This window comes from Podarcis raffonei, chromosome 8 (genome assembly GCF_027172205.1).
Source record: "Podarcis raffonei isolate rPodRaf1 chromosome 8, rPodRaf1.pri, whole genome shotgun sequence".
NCBI lineage: Eukaryota > Metazoa > Chordata > Lepidosauria > Squamata > Lacertidae > Podarcis > Podarcis raffonei.
The window spans coordinates 43,679,236-43,702,189 of NC_070609.1; positions in this window are offsets into that span (position 1 = coordinate 43,679,236).

The following is a 22,954-nucleotide window of genomic DNA, read 5'->3' on the forward strand; positions in this document are numbered from 1 at the left end:
CCCAGAGTGGCAAAAATTATTATTTTTAATAATTTTGATGGTATGCTATGTATGTTTGTTTCTTTTTTTGCTGTTTATTTTATACTTCTTAGAAAGCCATGTAAGCACTTTATACACAAACTGTATTTAATAATAGTAGTAGTAATAATTCCTGTGCCTATCCCAAAGAGAGCCAACAAAAGAGGGGCAGTGTGATGGTAAGCAAGAATTTCCATGCCCTTATAATAAAAGGAACACAGTGAAACAAGGATGAATTGTGACAAGGAGAGGCTGAGGAGATGCCCCAGAAGGTTACAGCATTTGATTGCCTAGAAGTTTGACCTATTCAGTATATAGGTCAGCCTGCCATGCATTAAGAGAGGCTGCAGTGTGCTGTTGATGCTTCTGCAGGAAATGGCTGCTTGCTAGAACATCAAATGTTTCATCAAGCGCAAGGATACCAGCTCCTGCTCTGGACCATTTTGGCATCTTACAAAGATAGCCCTGAAGTATGGGTGTATTTATAATCTCTCTCTCTCTCTCTCTCACACACACACACACACACACACACACCCATATGAAGGAGAAATTCATTTGGCCTGCATTATAAAGTGAACCAACCTAATTCACCACACCTAGATTTACATGCAGATCACAACACAATTATCAATTAGATTTCCACTTCTTGAAATTTCGTGATGCAGTTTTGGTTCAAAACATGCACACACAGAATCCCCATTTACACGGAACAATACATACAAAAATATGTGCTTTTCAAAACATTTAAAAATGTTTTTTTTTCCCAGGGGAGCAAAAGTGCAGAAGAAAAGAAATCTGCACAAAATATAGCAGGATCTATGACTGAGTGCACGAGAAAACGACATGGAATGGAAATATGCTGATCCATTCATCACTAATATTCCCTCTGCACAAGGCAACCCAGTGGATATGGTGGAATCTGAACCCATCTCTCCTTGGTCTCACCAATAGTCCTAAATAGGCTCTCACAGAAGCCCCAAATAATTTCCACCCCCATTAGCATCTATTGAAATATTCAAAGCAGGGATTCTGGCATAGAGACACTAGCAGGTATCCTAGTCTTTGTGCTACCTGGCCAGTTTTTGAGAAAGGGGAAATTTTTCGATCCTGTACTTAAGTGGCAGCAACACAACTGGTCAGAGTATGATGCACCCCACCCGACCCTATAAATCTTGGAAACTGACTTGATTTGTCACAAGCTTTAACTCTCATCTATACAAATTCATGGGTATGGGTGGTTGTTTCTGGTGACTTCCTACTTATTTTTGCAGAATGCTTGTTATGTTGTGTCATTCCATGGCATTTTTTTTTGGGGGGGGGAGGAAATGCCAGCCACAACTAGGGATGGGGGAAGAAAAATTATTCAGTTTGTATTTAAAGGTGAAACTACCTATTTCACACTTTCTGAAACAATGTGAGAACCAAAACACAGCTATCCTTCAAAATTTCGTAATGCTGTTTTCCAGCCAAGTAATGTGGAAAAAAGGCATATGTTTGGGTAAAGGGTCCTTAAAGAGTAGTGAAAACAACATAGGGAAATGCATAATTTTAGGGAAAGTTGTTTTCCAAAGGTGTGTATTTTAGGCAAAATTGATAGGAGATTTATGGAGATTTATTGATAGGAGGTTTATGATAGGAGAAATCCACAAAACTGAGGATGAATTTTCATAAGGATTTTAAAACACAACAAACTGATATGGAAATTTGGAGACCTGAATTTCTGGTGGGGGAAACGAGAAGCAGGGAGAAAGTGAAATTCAAGCATCCTTAGCACTACACACACACATAAACACACAACTCACTTTTGGGGGCCATCACACACACCCCTCTCAAATTTCCAGGAATAACATTACATCCTGTGCATTCTGGGAAAATGAAATGGTGTCAATTGAAGCAGCTGCTGCTTCTAGTCCCATAAAAAGATAACCCCTCCCCCCGAGTAATAAAAATTTACCCATATGATTCAAACTTCAATCCATCCCCAAACAAATGCACAGCCTTATATATATTTTACTACAGCAGGAACAGTCTCGTTACAGAAGGACTAGCTCTATATGTGCATGCAGTATTGACTCTTCTCTCCCCACTCCACTTTCTGCTATTTGCCGAGATTGATACATTTTAATGGTTGCCCTTATTGATCTTGCAGTTTTCACCACTCTGACTTAAGTTTATGGGCCCATTTCATTTTAAATGGGGACTTGTGTACTCCATAAAATTAAAGCAAATAAGTGCATTTCCTTCCAGTTTATAAAATCTTTGGCGGAAGAGCCTGGTGGCTGCAACGGAAAGGATAGGATGTCTCTTCTTCCCAAATAATTAACCTGACTGAGAAAGATGTGGTTACAAATGTAGCTTAATCTCCTGTGCAGGGTCTTAGGAAGTCAGTACGTAAGGGTGACAGAGAATTACAGCAAACTGGGACAATTTGCCAAGCCAATTAAATAAACTATTACATTTGTGTGATTTTCAACTTAAATTGATTTATTTTTATCCAGAGCATGCTAGGGTTTTTTTTGTGTTTTTTTTTTTGCCAGCCTCTGTTGTCAAGACTAAGCAGATTTGTGTGTGTAAGTGATACTCCCCATTGAAGCCTCCCACAGTGAATCTTTTCTTCCCGAAGTGGCAGGCAAAATTAGTAATGGCAGACTCAGCAGTGTAATGATACCATGCAGTGATTCAAGTATTTCCCGTACATGTGACAAAATAGCATTACCTGGTGCTTACAAGCAAAGGCTCACTTAAGGATTCCTCCATGCAACATATCCTTGTTACTGATGATGCCAAAATTACGAATTACCTGACTGGTTTTACAAATTGGGCTACCTCATAAGATTGATCATAGAATACAGATGGACAGATCAGATTGTTTCTGATGCTCATTCAGAAATTCTCTTTCCATGATAATCTGAGGGTTTAAAAAAGTACAAAAATGGGTTAAATATATTTAAATATATAAATATAAATATGTTCTGATCTCTGTCTTAGTCTGGGGCATGTGAATTAGGTCAGTTCGTTTAAAAACAGGGAGGAAATTCTTTTTCATTCATAGTGCATAATGAATTGAGCTTCCATTCATCCAGACTGTCTTATCTGGATCAGAATTTAACAAAAAAATATCTGTGCAAGTGTGTTGTCCATGTTCAGGAACCAAAAGTAGCTGAACTTGCTTATTGCTGACCCCCTTGCTCTCAATTCAGTTGCCACCAATTGCTGTGAAACTAGGCTTTCCTTAAATATATATTTCAAAGATAAAGTACAAAAGTTGCAAAAAAATTCCTTAGAAAAGAAGAGGGAAAGGCATTCAGATACTAAGAAGAGACCTTCTGTGGTGTAGCTGAGGGAAAAAGTGGGGGAATACTGCCCTGGGACAGTCACAACTCTGGTAAGTGAATTAAGTTATCAGGCTGGACTCTACTTTCCTTTTCTTTAACATGGTTCCCACTTCATGCTTGCAGTTTAAATGGTAAGATTTATTTGCGAGGTTAAATTGCATTTCCCATTAAAGGTTAATTCTGTTCCTTTTGCATATGGGAGGAGGAAACATTTGCCACACCCTCCTCCCCTGCAAGAAGAGAAGAGAAGAGAAGAGAAGAGATTCTCCTGCAGGGGTAGTGTGGGCAACCATGTGGGAGTGCTTTTCCCTATAGTGGGGAGGTGAAGATCAGACTATTTAAGTCCGCTCCACCCTGCACTCTCCCCTCTTCTCACTGAGAAACCCACTCTCCCACCTTTTGGTAGTGCGGGTTCTGTTAGTTGCCTTATTTAAGGGGACTGAGTAGGATTTTTTGTGTGTGACACTGATTGGTCTGTCACCCCTTTTTCACACTGTTGTTGTGTTGTCTATGTGATTGGAGTGTTATTTATTTGGCTAATCAGTATTTGGTTTGGGCAGATGAGTGGATTTTGGAAAATATATGCTAATATCTGAGCCAGAGTGGTGTTTGGGCCTCTCAGGTGCATTGGGGTGAATGTTGGCAAACAGGTTTATGGTGCTCATGTCCTTGCACCCAAGGAGGACACAGTGAGAAAGGCGGTGTTTTTTCAGGCCTTTCTGCAAGATCACAGTGTGCAGTTGCCAGCTGCCTCAGGAGATGGGGCAGTTGAGACGCTCACTGTCCAGGTCGCATTGGTTTTGGTTAATTTGGTTGAATTATTCTGATGGGCAAACTGAAATATTTTAATGAATATAACTTGTTACCCATCTTTCTTGTCTCGAGTTTTTTTTTTTAGTGTGTTGGCAAAGCTTGCATTTCAGCAACCTGAATATCTTTTGTCAAAGGTCAGTGATGTTTACTAACTGAATTGATTATATGAATATCTATTTATGTACATATGGGAGTAAGTGGAACAATAGAAGCACACAGCTGCTTGCAGTGTTTGGATTCTCTTTGAGGAAGTGGCTGTGGGGGTTCCTGCACTTATACGACTGGAGGCCATTCGATTAAGAAATATGTGCCAATTTATAACCTAGCCAAAATCTGTTCCCTAACATTATCAACAATAAATGCACAACTCCAGAAATGGTTCAACCATTTCCACTTCTCAGTTAACTCTTGCATTGCCGTATCTTGCCTTACATGAGCTTTAACCAAAGCAGTCCCCTTACTCATGACCAAACATACAAGGCTTCTGTGGCCATTACATTGCAGTTGGGATTTTTTAGAGAATAACAATTTTTGGCTATAGAGGCATCCCTGTCACTTTCAACATATTGATGATCAGAAAAAAGCATTCTTATTATTTAAAGCAGGCATAGGCAAATTCGGCCCTCCAGATGTTTTGGGACTACATCTCCCATCATCCCTAGCTAACAGGACCAGTGGACAGGGATGATGGAAGTTATAGTCCCAAAACATCTGGAGGGCTGAGTTTGCCTATGCATGATTTAAATAATTCCTTGTAGCATTAGAGTAAATGTTCTAAATGGGTTTGCAGTTAAAATGTAAGAATATAAGAGCCCTGCTGGATTAGACCAAAGGCCCAACTAGTCCCACACTTAGTTCCCACGGAACCCACCCAGATGCCTTTAGCAAGCCCAGAACCTGAATTCATTGACACTCCTTTCACCTATGATTCACAGCAACCTGGATTAACAGACATTCTGACCATGGAGACAGAAGATTTATTACATTGAAATAAATGCCAAAAATATATTATGGTAGCTAAATGCTAGCTACTACATTTCACAGAGATTACTGTGTCCCGGTTTGCTTCCTATTCTCATGCCGGGCATCAGAATTGGGAGAGGGGAGACTTTCCTCGCTTTTGTTCCACTTCTTATCCAACCCGGTGCCTTCTGGATATTTTGGACTGCAGCTTCCATTAGCCAAAGCCAGCCTGGCCCATTCTCTGGAATGACTGGTACTGTAGTCCACTTGTATCTGGAGGGTGTCAAATTGGGGGCTGCTGGTCTATTGCTACAGATACTGTTATTTGCACCCAGTTGGTAGGAGGGAAAATAAGGGTTGAGAGAGGCTGGGAATTAGCTCCCCCTCCCCCAGAAAAAAGTTAGATTGGCTAAGAAACAAGTCAAACACCTTATCAATTTGGAGGCAGTTCACTCATTTTTAGAGTCAAACTGATGTGACCAGGTTGTATGGCTCGCTAAATATTCTGGTTCCATTCATCACTCTGTAATTATGCCTGCACTCTGTATATCTCTCCAAAACGATGGTTGCCAAAATAGTACAGAATAATACAGAAAGGCAACTGAAGACACCCATTTTGTCCTAGGAGGCAAACCATACAGTGTTTGCCATTATGAAAGCCATAAGCTTCCATACTCATACACCATAAATTGAATTTAGGAGAGAAGAATTATCTACTTTTAGACCACATTGCTATATTCGCTGAATAATGCAGACAATTGAAAATGTTAATCATTCCCCCCCCCAATTTTTTTATGTATTTTCCAAAAAGTTTTTTAAACAAACAAATAAACAAACAAAACCTCAACCGTATTTAAACCAATTTTAGTAGCATTGTTAAGTGACTTCCTCGTTTCCCCCTGGTTGAATTTCAGTGTATATCAGAAAATGTTAATCATTTTTTAAAAAATTGCTGTTGTGCTTTCTTGTTGAAAGAAAATAGCCCCTCTCAGATGAGTCACTGGTCAACACACTGATGTCTAGCACTATCAATGACCATCAAAAATCACAGGGGGAGGGGAACTATCCAAGCACAATTATCACATTAAAGGTGAGATTGACAAGTTCTTACTTACCAAAACTTCTTTTTTGTGATCCATGTGCACTCTCTGCTTAGTGAGAGACAGACCTAAGTTTCTCTCTTTCAAACAAAATCAATTTTTAGCCTTAAAAAGTGCCAACATTTTGACAAGCATCAGCATGTGTGGTATTTCTGTGTTTTCCCCCAGTTATGAATAGTGCATGAATAGTGATGTATGCCCAAATCCACTAAGGAAAGTTTTTCTTTTCGTTTTATTCTGTATAAGGTTGTAGCAGGAGAGAATTTGATAAATTCATTAACAAGAGTTTAGAAGTACAGGCACAGCCTGCTCAAAGCTAAGCATATTTAGCTCTTCCGCTGACATAACTGAGACTTCAAAAGACTTAAATTTCGCTGGATTACTCCCTAATCTCACCTCTTGGCTCTCTGCTTGATCACTCAGGTATTCAGTGACCTGAATAGCCCCCGAAAGACCCCCTTTTTTTATTTCAGTAGGCATTTTCAGTGATCTCTGTTTTTTACAGTTTTAAACTGATTTTATCTGTATTGTATTGTTACATACCACCCCAATCTTCACCCCAATTGTGGCTGACTAGTTAGCAACCTCCTTTCTTAAATTCTAACCCTCACTGGTTACAAGACCCTAAGAATCGGAAAAGATTTAGGTATGGCTTGGGGAGAATTCTGAGGACCAGGTATAAAGACCTCAAGGGCCCAGATTTGACCTCTGGGCCCAAGGCATACCCTCCAACATTTCTTGAATGAAAATATCCACAATGATAATTTTACTATTTATACCACACACGTCTTACTGGGTTGCACCAGCCACTCTGGGCAGCTTATCTTACCAAAACTTATTCTTCTTATAAAAACATAATAAAACATTAAAAAAAACAACAACTCCATACTCTCCAACATTTCTCCAATGAAAATAGGGTCATCCTAAGGAAAAGTGGGACATTCTGGGATCAAATCAGAAACCAGGATGGCTTCTCTAAATCTGGGGTGTCCTTGGAAAATAGGGACGCTAGGAGGGTCTGCCAAGGTTTCCCACCCTTTGTTTATGGACTGCCTTCCAGATACCGAAAGAGGTTACAGATTAGATCAAGCATTAGATCAGGCATTAACAACAGATGCCATTATATGATATCTGCCACCCAGTGCTTTTTTCTGGCAGTACTTAATATACCATTGCAGTACCAGCAACTCCCTGCCCCCAAACAACAACTGATCAACCACAAATCTCAGCTAAGAAGCACAAAAGAGAAGGAAAGTACCACAATGTTCAGCCAGCCCAAACTTTGGAAGCTCTCCATTTCCACTCGTGCTCTGTCTCATTCACTTACTCTCTCACTCACCCTCTCTTCCTTCTGGATCAGTAACAGGGATGGATACAAGAGCTCGGGGCACAGGAAAGGAGAGGCAGCAGCAGACAACTAAAAGCAAGAGGAAGTGATCCCTGCTCCCCTTGCACTACCCTGCTTCCACACCCAGACACCAGCACCAAGTGGGAGTCCGGCCCAAGGGTGGGCGGCTGGAGAAGCCTGTGGCTACCAAGTCAGTGGAGTCACATTGCTGTGAGAAGGTGGAGGCACAGGTCCCCATTCACATGTGGCAGGCTGCAGGAGGGAGGAGGGATGGGCTGCCGCTGCTGCCTGCACTGGTTACACATGCTTGCTCACTGCTCACCTGCTCCTGTCCTGCCACGCCAGCCACTGCCTCTGGCCACCTGTTCAGTGTCTCCTCCTGTGTGCAGCTAGACAGCGGCTTGCCTCACTCCTGCAGCAGAGAAAGGGTCGGGTTGTCTCCCTGCTAAAGCCATGCATGGCATTGCTGTTTGCAGTCCTCCCCCTGCCCCATTAAGGGGTCAAGTGCATGTCCATTCACACTGGGTATCTGCCTAGGTATCTTCTTTCCTCAGAGTGGTGGTCCTTTTTAAACTTCCTATGCATATCCTACCACTTTAAAAGTTTTGCCCCACTTCCTGGCTGATTGCTTTCCTGCTATCAAATTTATTCCAGAGTAACTTCTGTCTTGCAAAGCATTTTCTTGCCTAGGGAGGCCACAGACCTAAATGATGTTGGTGCGACAACTTCATGCTGAGTATTGGCACCTTTATTTGTGGGGGAGGGGAAGCACTGCTGCCACCACAGAACTGCCAGGCAGTTAGTGAATCTACTACTAGGTGATAACTAACAGGAAACATTTATCTTCAGGTAACTGGACCCAACTCATCACATAACAAGTAGCTATTTTAAAATGCTGCGGTAGATTATAGGTGAGAGAAAGGAACCATAAACACTAAGCTACCTTTTTTGCATAAGCTAATAATAAGCAGAAACCTTGTTTCCCTATCAGAAGCATCATTAATTATGACAGATTATGAAAGCAGAGGGTACAGAGGAAGAAAGAAAGAAAATATAACCCACAAAACAAAGCCTCTGAGTTAAGGGGGGATCTACTAATAAGGAACCAACCCTTTTGTTTGTTGTAATATGATGATGAATGGAAGCTGTGAATAGAGACTGATCAGATGCCAAGAAGAGGGTAGAGAAATGAATTGCTCAAGCGTAGTCCATCCTCTGCAGGCATAGCTGCAGATATCAAAGAGGAGATTAGCAGAGGTCTCCGTGAAGCCCTCTTTCCTCCACTTATTTATTTATTAGTTCAATCATTCATATATGCACACTTAGCAGGGGATTCAGTTTACACCATCCTAATCTGTACTTTCTAAAACAATAAAAGTCCACAGGTATCCTTCAAAATTGCCCAAGAAGATTCACGAGACAGAGCTGGAATAAAGGTTCTCTTTTATTAAAATAGAACTTGTCAGAGGAACTGCCAACCAACATTAATGGAATTAACCAAATTCAAAGAAGTAGAAGCAAGTGAGGATTTATCTGACTCTGGTAGGGAAACATCCCTCCAGCCATCTAGGCATGCGATGAAGCAAGATGCTACATGTTCCCAACTAAGGATGGGGAGGAAATAACGCCCTCATTGCTAGGTAACCCTTGAGTATGAACACAGCATTCACACTTGGGCCCCATTTTTGAGTGCACATAAAATGTGCATGCCAAGCATAAGGGGGCACCCCAAGTCCCACCAGGCATGCCAGGCACAGTCAGATCTTTGAAGGGTGCCCTTTAACCTATTAATGCCTCAGTTTACCTACTGCTATCACCTTCCTGTACTCAGTGCCAGCCACAGGTTGCCCTACCATGCCATTCCCATAAAGCCAAACAAATTAATCCCAGAAGTGCAGAGTAGGGGGACCCAGGACCTCATCAGGGAAACCTCCACAAAAATCCATATTCAGCCCCTTCAGCAGGTGACTGGGAGGGAGGAGTCTTCATAACTGGGTGGAAAGTGAAAAGGGTGCTTAGTGAGACGATAAAGATGCAGGAGGTTACCATAGGGATTGGTTTTGTGCAATGTGGGGTTGCCAAAAAGGAGGCAAGGAGGCATGGATATGGTGCTGAAGGTGAAAACAGGGTTGCAGAAATGGGGTTGGGAAAGTGAAAAATGAACTCAGTTGCATGCGATGGGAAGTGGAAGCACTAGGGGGTTGGTGTGTGGGGAAGGGTAGGTGGATTGTCAAGCAGAGTGAGCAGGGCTGCCGCCGTGTGTGTGTGTGTGTGTGTGTGTGTGTGTGTGTGTGTAGACACACAATATCCTAAATTGTGACTTAGAAATCCATCATATAAAATAAAAATTAGATACTACCCATATCTTACTTTTTATCCTCACCACCTATCTCAATGCTGTTCTTTAAAGCCTATGAACAGAAGCACACTACCTCAAAGCTTTGAACAGTTGGCATTGCATAAATAGTACTGGGGAAAAATATTTATCTGACCAATACAGTGGAAGATGGGGGTGGGCGACCTTCTTTTCAAAAAGAGCAAAACAAAACCCTTCAAACACCAGGTTCCATCCAACTAAGCAGTACCCAGAGTAGACCCACTGAAATTAATGAACCTAAATTAGTAATGTCCACTAACCTCAATGGGTCTAAGTAGGAGTAACACTGGCTACAACTCATTCATGCTAATCACAAATATTTAAACAGCTGCCGACAGGCCTGGAGATGTTGTGGGGTGGGTCTTGCACACCCACGCACTGCTCCCAGCTGAATCATGTGTTGGCAAATGCCTGCACATGTCTCATATGTATGGGATTTCATCTGCCCTTGTAGGGATAAAGTAGGATGGGGGAATGAATAAAATTAATCCTGCTTCATTTGATGAAGGACACATTTATATCAAAGACATTCCAAGAGGTGAAATAGATCTTTTACCTAATAGGACAGCACATGGCCCCTTTTTTCAGGCCATCTGACTGACCAACCACATTTTGGCTTCAGAAGGATGGTTTCTGGGTTCTCTGGACACTCCACATAGATTGGCTTACAGTCTTATCACTGTTTATTTTAGCAAAGAGTTCTTTCTTCCTCCCTGTTGCCTCTGAACAAAAGCAATACATTTATTTTTCACCCTCAAAGGGAATTGCCGCTTGGATGATTTCACAAAAGCACATCCTTCTCTCCTTTACCATGAAATAAATTTACAAGACTAAAGGCATCATCCTATTTTTAAATCCTCCCCTTTGTCACAGACTGACAACAAAGGCCCATCTTTAAATTAGTAAGGTAACAGCAAAGCAAAGTATATATTATTTGATAGTTCTGTGGTGTCTGGTACCAGCATTGTGTACGTTGTAGACATCAAACACGGAAGTGACAGCCTTTATTATTATTTTCTTTCATAGCAAAGAAAATGGGGGAAATGGGATTATTTGTTTATAGATTTGAAAGTACTAAGAAGCCTGTACATATTTCAGTTGACTTTATCACAAAAGAATAATTTATTGCACGTACCTAACAAAAAGCTCCTGCCCCAATCCAACTGGGTTCCTTTTCAATGCTACCGTGGAAACTTGTCTTCCCGTCTTTCTAGCTTGGGGCTGGCAACTGGCCATCATTGTGCTAAATCTGGCCTCATTAATACCAACTGAGTTTGTAATGGGTGCTGCAGCTAGGTTCTGAGGAATGTCGGGAAAGGATTGTTATCACTAATCAATCAATCAACTTTTACCAAGGTGATTTACAGGCACAAAAAAGCCAAGGACTGTGCATGCAATCTGTCTGAATCCCAGATCCCAAAATGAATCAAGCTATTCCGCTCAACCTGGGATTTGGCTGAACAGGTCGAGGCAGCTCCAGACTGCCCTGGATCAAACTAGGCAGTCCAAGGGAGGAAAGTCTAGCAACATGGGGTGGGTGGGTAAGAGAAAGAGACATACAGAAAGATGATGTGCATCACCTCCCCCAAACCTAATCAGAGGTTTAAGAGATTTTTAAACCCATTTCATCTTATGGTCCTAAGGCTAGGGGTAGAGCATCTGCTCTGCATACAGTGGTTTCCCTAAACCCTGAAAACTGTTGCCTGTCAGTGTGGACAATATGTATCAAGGGAGCTTCCATGGTTTCTTAACTCCAGCTAAGAAATTGTAAGTGAGCTGCAAGATGACATACTCCCCCCATTTCCCCCCTTCTTTAGCTGCAATTAAGTGCTTTTACTTGTTACCAACTTTAACTATGATAAAATATAACAGATACTCTGACTTCAGCTTCCTATGTTCCTTAGCCAAAGGTCACATGGAGAAAGTGAGTTTTATAGGGATATGGTAGCAAGGGAGAGAGGTGGCATCACAGACATGTTCCAGAAGGGAGTTTCATGTGTAGGAGTCAGCAAGAGAGGACAGAGGCCTATGTACACTCTGTAAACCTAGTTCTAGACACCCAGGTGGTAACTTTCTGTTAAGTTCTAAAAAAAGAAATGTGTGTGTTTGTTCTCCATATGCAGTAATGAAATTTGCCAGATTTTCATCTAGCATGAATTGAAGTGGTTTATTTCAATTCTGTTCAGCTATTGTTGCACCACAGCAAGGAAAAGAAAAGCCAGCCCCTTCAGAGTTTATGGCTTTCTTCCAAGAGCTGCAATCTGCTCAGGTTCCTAACACAAGTTTCATTTGGACAAAAGAGCATTTGAGTACTCCCAGTCAGAAGTTTCAGATAACTGCGCCCCACCAAATAACAATCAGCCCTCTGAATCACTGGAACTGGCAAAGAAATAATTAATTCTGACATACACTTTTTCATAGTATATGCTCTGTTAAATTATTGATAGCAATCTAGAGAAGAAAAATGGTAAAGTGAGTCTGTGTGTTCCACCTCCCCACCCCTCTCCATTTAACTGCTCCTTCCCAAGAGCAGTGATAACATTTATTTATTTAAAATATTTATAGACCACCCCCCTCATATAAAATATCAAGGCTGTGAACAACAAAATATGCAAGTGTAATAAAACATTAAATACCATCAAAGCAATGCGGTGAGTGTGAGTAAAATATATTCAATTATTTTCATGCTGCATGGTTGGGACGCAAGCAGATACGCTGTTTTACAGTGCTGATCTGTGTCACTGTTGCATGTTATTAGACTTAATTGCACATCACATTCTCAGCTAATTAAGCCCAAACCTCTCTAAGAAGAAGAATGCAAATGTGAATTGTTATTTTGCACCATATGTACCATTGGGGTGGGGGCATGCATCATCTTCTGTATCCAGGCCCAGTAAAATGAAACTGCACCTAAAAAAAGAGAGGTAGGCATGCTGGTCCATAAGGAAAAAGTAGGTAAAGGTACCGACCCAGCTGTGGATTTTAAAATACTGTATTTTCATTGCCAGTGATAACACTGACAAACCATAATGTCCCTAGTGCAGGGATGGAAAACCTGTAAGTCCTTCAGACGGTGATGAACTCCATCGTCCCCCAGCTGGCATGGCCTGATGCTGGAGTGCTGCAAGTTCCCCATCCCTGATTTAGAGGAAAGCAACCAGAATGCCGAGGGACCTGGAGGCCAAGATCTAGGACAAATAATTGAACAAACAAAATAGATTATTAAGACAGATGAATGATGGTTGGTCTCCTTCAGGAGGAAGAGTGAGATATAATAAATGATGATAGATAGATAGATAGATAGATAGATAGATGACAGATGATAGATAGATAGATAGATAGATGATAGATAGACGATAGATAGATAGATAGATAGATAGATAGATAGATAGATGATAGATAGATGATAGATAGATGATAGATATCTAGATAGATAGATAGATGATAGATAGATAGATAGATAGATAGATAGATAGATAGATAGATGATAGATAGACGATAGATAGATAGATAGATAGATAGATAGATAGATAGATAGATAGATGATAGATAGATGATAGATAGATGATAGATATCTAGATAGATAGATAGATAGATAGATAGACAGATAGATAGATAGACAGATGATAGATAGATAGATAGACAGATGATAGATAGATGATATAGATAGATGATAGATAGATAGATGATAGATAGATAGATAGATAGATAGATGATAGATAGATAGATAGATAGATAGATATAGATAGATAGATAGATAGATGATAGATAGATAGATAGAGATAGATAGATAGATAGATAGAGATAGATAGATGATAGATAGAAAGATGATAGATAGATAGATAGATATAGATAGATAGATAGCTGTCTTTGACTATCTATCTACTTGTTTGCTGTTGTTCCAAAGAGACAAGTGAATGGAAGTTGCTGGGAAACAGATTTCAGCTAAACATTACATCAAGCTTCCTAGTGGTAAGAGGTGAGTGATACTGGAACAGACTGCCTTAAAAATACTTATTCACTAGAAGTATTTAAGCAGAGGCTGGATGACCATCTATCAGGGATGCCGCAGTTACAGTTTCTTGTACTGAGCCAGGAGGTTGGACTTGATAACCCCAAAATGTACCTTCTAACTCTAAAATTCTATGGCCATCTTGTGAGAAGTTCCAGTCAAACATAACTATGCACGGGAGCTACTACATGAAAGGGTTAAGACCACAGAACTGTGTTCCTAGACTCAGGTCATACCCCTTCACCTCCAGTAAGGAAGTGAAGCAGCTTCTCTTTCTTTCCTCTCTCCTCTTTGCGCCATGTAACTGACCAGGATGCTTGAAACTATGTTCTGTATTTTGCACTCAATGGTATACCACCTGTGTTCTCCTTGCTGCTGCTGGAACAACACATGAACCAGACCTTTGGATTTAGTCAGTAAGGCATTTTAAACTTACTAAACAGTGTGTGGTCTGTTAATTGCTAGAAGGGTATATAGAGCATAGCAAGGGGTCAAGCATTTAAAGGCAGGCAAAACAGGATATGCAAAAGGGTTCAATAACCTATATTCCATGCTATGCTGCTGGTCAACTCAAAGTGTTTTTAATTCTGCTGGGGGCTCTCTCCTACTGAACAGTGTGCAAAGCCCCACATTTTCAAGCAACCAGCTGATTCTTTCTGTTAATTACCCACACATGGGTCAGATCTATTTAACCTCTCCACACATCTCAAGTGTGCTGCCTGTTCAAGGCATTGACCTGGAATAGCATACTTGTTGAAAGTAAAAATGAAAGGCTGTTTCACATGGTAAAATCTAAGGTTACAACCCCATTCACATTTTCATGGGAGAAAGTCTCACTGAATTCAAAGGAATTTACTTTTGAGTAATCACAAAGATTTGCATTGCAAAGCTTTTAAAATGAAAGAATGAAAGCAGCTTTCTGCTAATCCTCAAATGTACTGAGCACCGAATGCACAAGGAGCCGCATCAACTTCTAATTAATATCACACATTCCAAGCCATATTGTCGATTTACACAAGTCTCTTTCCCCACAATTCCCCAGATGGGAGATGCTATTTCTGTGGCCACAACTGAATACTGAATACTGACACCAATATTTCTGTCATGCTCCCAGTTGCCGCAGTGAAATCAACAATATCAGGTACTTTGACAGGCATGATCTTAAAATAAAAATTGAACTCAAACATATTTCAAACCGATGCAACACGCCTGATTAAAAACACGACAATAGCAAACAATCAATGTGGGGTTTACTTTTAATTTACTTTTTAATCAGCTTTATTTTAATCAGAAAATTGTATCTAGTGGAACTCATTAAATGATATCTGGAAAGAATGAAATGAAATGAACCCATTACTGTTTGGTTGGTGGCTTTTTTGTGTAACACTCAGCGCTGGCTTGTGGCCAACAAGAAGGGTAGTCCTTTGTCTTGAATGATTAAATTTGATTGATTGATTGATTGATTTCCCACCCACCTTTTACCATAAAGTCACAGGGTGGATTACAGCAATGTAATAATACAATATTCAAATATGTTAAAACAATTTATATAAGAAGCATAGGGTAGGTCCTAAAAATATGTATCTCAACTGTCAAAGGCCAGGAGTAAGGTAGTGTATCTTCAGTTTAGGACAAAAGCTATACAAAGAAGATGCCAAATGCATATCTGTCAGGGAAAATTTTCACAGAAGGGCCATAGTTCAGTGGTAGAGCATCTGCTTTGCATGTAGAAGGTCCTGGGTTCAATCTCTGGCATCTCCAGATAGGGCTGGTAAAGATCCATGTCTCAAATCCTGGAGAGTCAATGCCCGTCAGCACAGACAATACTCAGCTAGATGGATAGGTTATCTGAGTCTAAGGCAGATTCTTGTGTGTCTAGGCTTAGGGGATGTCATAGAGAATGGTCTCTGGCAGGCTACCAGCCTGTGAACTGCCCACACCACCCTAAATCTGGTGCTTCCAGGTACCCTTTGGATCTCATTTTGCTGTGAATAAGTGACATTCAGAACCTCTCAGAGAATGCAGCTTCCACATTTGATTGGGGTCAGTGGCATCGCAATGGGGGGGCTGGTGGTGGTGGTACGCCCCGTGTTCCATGTCTTCGGGGGTGACAAGAAGACACCCTGTGGGGGCTCGCAGCGGCGCATGCAGCCATCGCACCGCTGCAGCCGCCTTTGGAGGATCCTCCATTCACGGCTGCAGCTGCGAGCAGAGGATCCGGGCACCGGCAGCAAACCGCTCAGAATGTACCAATGCCACACATGCGCTGTATAGTGGTTTGCTGCCAGCGCTGTACGGATGGTGCCAGGATCCTCTGCTCACAGCTGTAGCTGCAAACGGAGGGATCCTGGCACCCTCCGTACGGCACTGGAGCGGTGCCAGCAGCAAACCACTATATAGCGCATGTGTGGCATCGCTACTGCACATGCACCCTACGTAGTGACACCCACCCCAGGTGTCACGATGCCTTCCTTTGCCCCTGATTGGAGTACAATTGCCATAGGTTGTTTCCCCTGGGAAAAGGGACTCAGGTGGTCTTTCCCTGAGGAGGAGTTGTGGGTGGCCCACTGTGGGCCAGTAATGGAAGAGAGGACAGCAGGCTTTTAAGCCTTGCTCCTCCCCACATGCTCTAACCTTACCTCCCTATGGACCTTGACTTGTTGCTCATTTGGGAACTAGGTATGAATTTTGGGAGGAACCCCTCACTGGCTTCGGACACTTCTTTTTCACATGCTTCACATTGTTGGAGTTTAGTTTTTGGAGTGACATTGGGTTTTGTTTGGTTTAATTGGCTGTTGGTCTGGACAGGAGGAAACACAAGTCAAGAGATGGTGGGGTAAATAACTGAGGCAGTATTGGGTAACTCCATACTGCCTTGCATGGGGTCGGTGGGGCTGTCCTTTAGGCCTGGCATGAGCATTGGGGTGAACAGTGAGCTGGTGTGACCACTGTGTACTTGTCAGTTCACAAGTATTCCTTCCATTTCTTTGCTTTGCGGCAGCGGTAGAGCATATGGCCGTGCTGCCAAGGGCAGGCGTGCTCCTGAGGGGGGCGTGGCATGGAGGATGCCCTCCCAGGTGCAGGATAGCAGGATAGCTTGGGTGCACTGAGCGCCGCCTGCATCCTGCAGCTGGGGGTGGAGCGAGATGCCCATGGGTGTGGAGTGAGCCACCAATGGCGGACATTCAGCGCGCCACCCGCCCGCGATTCCCAAATGTCACCCCCCCTCAGTGAAGACACTTGGGGCGTTCCGCCCCCACTGCATCCCCCTTCCTCTGCCCCTGCTCTGAGGCCTCTCATAGTACCTCACTGGTTCACCAGTGCAGGAAGTGCATTAGGTGGAAGGCAACAGAGCAGAGGAGTGGTGCTTGGGCAGAGTCACACCATAAATTCAAAGCACATCCACATGTCTGCCTCCTTGATGTAGCACACTCTGCATCTGAATATAAGTCTGCACACATGCTCCTGATGCCTGCATTGTTCTGCCACATGTGTAAAGCCCCCCCAAAAAAACCCCCCTCATTCAGTCACATCAGAGATGTGGGAGCTCCGCCCTGTTACGCAAGGGGAAATCTTCCTGTATGTGTGTATGCATATATATCAACTGATATTTACAATATGATTCCTTTTCAATAATGCCTTGACTGTCATGAGTCCAGAAAATAAAATAATGCTTCTGGGAACTCATTCAGGGCATATCAAAACTAGGTTATAGACCTCTTGCACAGCAAGACGGTTCTGTGAAAGCAGTTCAGGTGTTATGCACTGGACATTTTAAACCAATACAGCTTTGACCTTACTGAATATTTTATATGTAATTGTAATTATACATTTTTTTAAAAAAAAAACAGAGTTTCAGCATATTTGCTGTGATGGAGTTCACAGAGAGTTCTATATATGAACCAAAGTCAGGATTCTGATCAAAAGATATAATGGGGAACTTGCCCTTTCAAAGGCCAATGGATTGTCAGTTAGCCTTTCTAAAAGGCCAAGAGTCTTCAAGTAGCCAAGGGACTATGACCTCTTCAGTGGAAAACAGCAGTATCTCTATCAGTCACTTCCATGAAAATTTCTTTAACTTCATCTGGGTCAGCTGAGTAGCATTTACATAACTCAGGAATAATCACGAGCAAATCTGAATAAGAGGAATATCACCCTGACATCCTGTTTTGTGTGTGTAGGTGTTAATAAATTGTTTTGTCATCTATGTATAACATTCAGCAAAGCAAATGGCCTGTTAAATATTTACCTATTTATTTTGACAAAGGTTACCAATTTGCCAATTTTGATTTCTCTTAGTTTCCCATTTCTAACTCCTTTTCTGTATATGTTTAGGTTGTGTGTATTTTTTTAATCATCTGAAAATTAAGAAGCATTTCCATTCACGTTTCTCTCAGTATAAGCAAATTTGTACACAATTTTACCTAATATACACATTTTTGAAGCAAATTCCCTTAACAGAATGCACTTTTCAAACATTATTTTTGCCAATATATGCATTTTTGTATGTGTTTTTCACTAATATACACATTTTGGTATACATTTATTGTTTTAAGAACTGTACAGTGGTACCTCGGGTTACAGACGCTTCAGGTTACAGACTCCGCTAACCCAGAAATAGTACCTCGGGTTAAGATCTTTGCTTCAGGATGAGAACAGAAATCGTGCTCCAGTGGCGCAGCAGCAGTGGGAAGCCCCATTAGCTAAAGTGGTACCTCAGGTTAAGAACAGTTTCAGGTTAAGAACGATCCTCCAGAACGAATTAAGTTCTTAACCTGAGATACCACTGTATTGCAAATTTCAGGGAAGTGGGAATTATGAAGGTGAGCTGTGTTTTGGTTTGTAGATTTGGTATATTTGTACGCAGTTGTGAACAGAAGAAATCTAGCCGCCATTACTGGCTGCCAGCAAATTTTTCATTCTTTGCACCTAACCACAGGGGTTAGGTTGCGGAAACACACTGCACAATCTATATAGGTATGTGTGGCCTTATCCTTCCCCCAGTGTCAACTGAAAGTGGAGCCAAGGTAGGCTAAATAAAATCAATTCACCCCTAGCTAGCCCGTCTTATGCTTCTGTCCCATCCACCCTTTCTTGGTTCATAGGATGAGACTATGAGGTTGTTGATGGGCCAAATAAGGTTTTCTGGCCTATCAACTAGAATGGCACAAAATGGCAAGGTTGTTGGTTTATTATTATTATTATTATTATTATTATTATTATTATACTATCCAGTTCCTGGGATGTGGCAGTTAGCAGCTTGGGGGTGTCCAAAACTTGCAGCACAGGTATGTTGAGCACTCTGAGGCACCTTTAAGGTAACTGGGGATTCCCAAAGACTTGGCCTTCAAGAATGTGGGATCTGATGGTGGGTTATAGAATTTCTTTAGAGCCAACCAGTGTCATTTAGATACAGCAAGAATGGGAAAGCTTTTTTCAATTCAATGGCCACATTCCTTCATAGGAACCCTTCGGGGGGGGGGGTCACATACCAGTAGTGAGGAGTTGTTATTGTTGGCATCTGCCTGTCTTGAGAACAATGGAGTGTGCCTCCCTGGTGCACAAGCCTGGGTGGTGTGTATGGAGGTCCTGGGCTGCCCAGACAACAAGACCCCCCTTTCGGCCTCATTGATGTGGTCCAAGGGAAAGCAGAGCAATACATCTAGCACTGGTTTGGCTGCAGGAGTTGCCGGAAGCATGTGTACAAGATACCACCCAACTGTCTTAGAGACTCCACTCTGGAATTGTTTACTCCTGAGCATTTTCTTGTTCCAAAGATATCCTGCAAGGCAATGGGCATAGTGGCAAATATCAGAGTCAGAAGTGCACATAACACTATATGTGACTGTTATTTCTGGACAGTATGCTATAATGCAGACTCAAAAAAGCTACAGGTTACCATTTCTTTCCACTCAGACAAGCAGGATACATTATCACAGCTCAAGGAAACATTCCAGCCAAGTAAAAGCACTTGGAAGGGCTAGTGATGGGTGGGGGCTTTGGAATGGGACAGGGCCTAGGGAGAGTCCTGAGGGCCATATACGGAGGTCTGGTTGGCCACATTTGGCCTCCAGGTCTAAGGTTTCCTTCCCCAAGGAATTGGGGATAATTGAACTTGAGATGAGAGTGATTCAACACCTGAAGAGGTGTGGCTAATGGGAATGTTTGGTTCATCCCAATTTGAGATAGTTTAGCTATGGTTAATCAATAGTCTAGGACAGAAGTAGTCACTGTGGTGTCCTCCACAAGTTGTTGGACTAGAACAGGGGTTTTCAAATTTGGGTCTCCAGCTGTTGTTGGACTACAACTCCCATCATCGCTAGCTACCAGGGCCAGTGGCCAGGGATGATGTGAACTGTAGTGCAAAAATAGCTGGAGACTCAAGTTTGGGAAACCCTGGATTAGAGCAATCATCATCCCCAGCTAGCAAGGCCAGTGCTGATGGATGATGAGAGTTGTCCAACAACATCTGGAGGGCACAGTATTAGCTATCCATGATACAGAATCACAAACCAGACTGATCCTGGCTTGTGTGATCTAACCATTATTTAAACTAACCATGGTTGTATTGAGTTTAGACATTATGGCAGCTTGTGATCAGTTTTGATTATGGCCATGGCAAAGGCAGAGATATGATGGCGGTACATATGACACTGAAACTATTGGTGAAGTAGGGGTACACTAGCATGTGGCCCTCCAGGCATTGTTGGAGGGCCCATCATCCTCTGCCACTGTTTGTGTTGGCTGGGGGTATTGGGAAGAGGGAAAGAACTGTAGCTTAGTGGACAAGCATCAGCCTTACATGCAGTAGGTCCCAGGATCAATCCCTGGTGTCTCCAGACAGGGCTAAGAAAAACTGCTGCCTAAAACCCTGGTGTCAGAATAGTGATGAGCCAGATGGACCAATGGGGTTGGCTTATTATCGGACAGCTTCCTATGAGTCCAACATATTCAGGAGGGTGGCAGGATGCCAACTCCTGCACTACACCACAGTTTAGCACTGCAACCCAAAAGACACTGAGTAGCCCTTTGCTGGGGAAGCAGGGAGCAAAATGAATGATGGGAAAGCTAGAGGAGGAGGAATGAAGCACTGAACCATTCTTTTCTGTCTTTGTAGCTGCACTGTGAGCAACCCCTGAGGGATTCTGTCAACCCACTACTCCTTGCTGTTCTGCTGGCCAGCTGTCCTCCCCATTCTCACTTGCCTTTACCAAAATGACATGCAGAATAAACCTGACTGGTGCCTCAGCTGCCCAATCTCTGAATCTCAAGCCAAGCCTGCCAGGTCTTCCCAGCCTTCTACAATTTGCCAGCAACTGATTCCCCTGTGTGGGCATCTTTTCAAGGGTACCAGATGGAACACCTTGTGGCAGAGCTCTGAGTACAGACTGTCTCATTCTTTCCTCCCCAACCCCAACCCCCAAAACATCTTCAGTTGAGGTTGAAAATGTAATTAACTTTTCAAATTCAGGCTGGGTTATATTATGCCAGATCTAAGCTTTGAACCAAGGGAAAGAAATGTTTTCAAGTTTTAAGGCAGAAATGTGTGGCAGGTGTGTGTGTGTGTGTGTGTGTGTGTGTGTGAGAGAGAGAGAGAGAGAGAGAGAGAGAGAGAGAGAGAGAGTTTAAAGACTTTCAGTTTTACTGTTGTTGGGGTTCCTTCAACACACAAATTACTTCCATCTGATTTTCTGATAAAGGGGAAACAAGGACTGGGATCGCAATGTTAAAAGTCACTGTTGCCCTTGACAGGCCAATTAAATATTCTTTGGAAAACACCCAGCAAGGGAACACACTGAAGCAAAAGGAATGAAGAAGGATGTACAGGGAGGCTCTTGGTATACTAATCCACAACCATCACATTCCCCCCTTTAACTCCTTCATATTCTTGGAATTATTTTTAAAACATCTTGTTGCATTGATAAAGGTTTAGAAATGGGATGTGTTCAGATGATGCATAATGCCGAGTTAGATAGAAACTTACAGCACAGTCCTAACAGAATTCAATGGGTCTTCCTCCTTCTGGGTAAGTTTCATTAGGATTGCAGCCTTAGATAATAAATGCGGGAAATATGAATCTAACGTTGGAGACTACTTTCATATCTAGTGGTTGTGCAAACAGAGTGTATATTAAGCATATTTCATATGAGGAGTCTATCAGATGAATAATGTGGAAGAGAAAATAACAAAAGTAGAACTGGATGTAGGACTTGCTTAGGCTGCAACCCTATACCAAAACCTACCTAGAAGTAAGTCCCATTTAATTCAATAGCACTTTCTCCAGAGCAGACAACAGTAGGATTTTTCTGTTAATATGATTATAAGAATACTGAGAAATATGTAAATCCCACCAATAACAGAATGGGAGGCCAAAATGTATGAATATGCAGAAATGGATAAGCTTATAAGCTATGTAAGAATAAAAGAAGGAAGACAGAAACTTGAGAAATTTGCCCAGAATTGAAGTTTATTCATTGATTATTGGATTGAGTAGGGTGATCATATGGACCCATTTGATAAGTTTTTTTAGTACAGTGGTACCTCGGTTTAAGAACTTAATCTGTTCCGGAAGTCCGTTCTTAAACTGAAACCGTTCTTAAACTGAGACACGCTTTCCCTAATGAGGCCTCCCGCCACTGGTGCCCGTCCACTGTTTGGATTCCGTTCTTAGACCGAGGTAAAGTTCGCAAACCGGGACACTACTTCTGGTTTTGCGGAGTTCTTAAACTGAATAATATATATTATTTACAAAACTGAATAGTTCATAAACAGGACTGTTTTTAAACCAAGGTACCACTGTACTAGAAAAGGCTATAATGTTTGGTTTAATAGCACAACTGAAATGTTTTATTGGGTAATATCAAACACACATGCACACAAATTCAAATAAAGAATTAATTAGAAAAGAAAAGAAAAAGTTTGTTTGCTGCATATTTGCAGTTAAGCACCAAGTCAGACCACAATCCTATACACACTTACCTGGGAGTA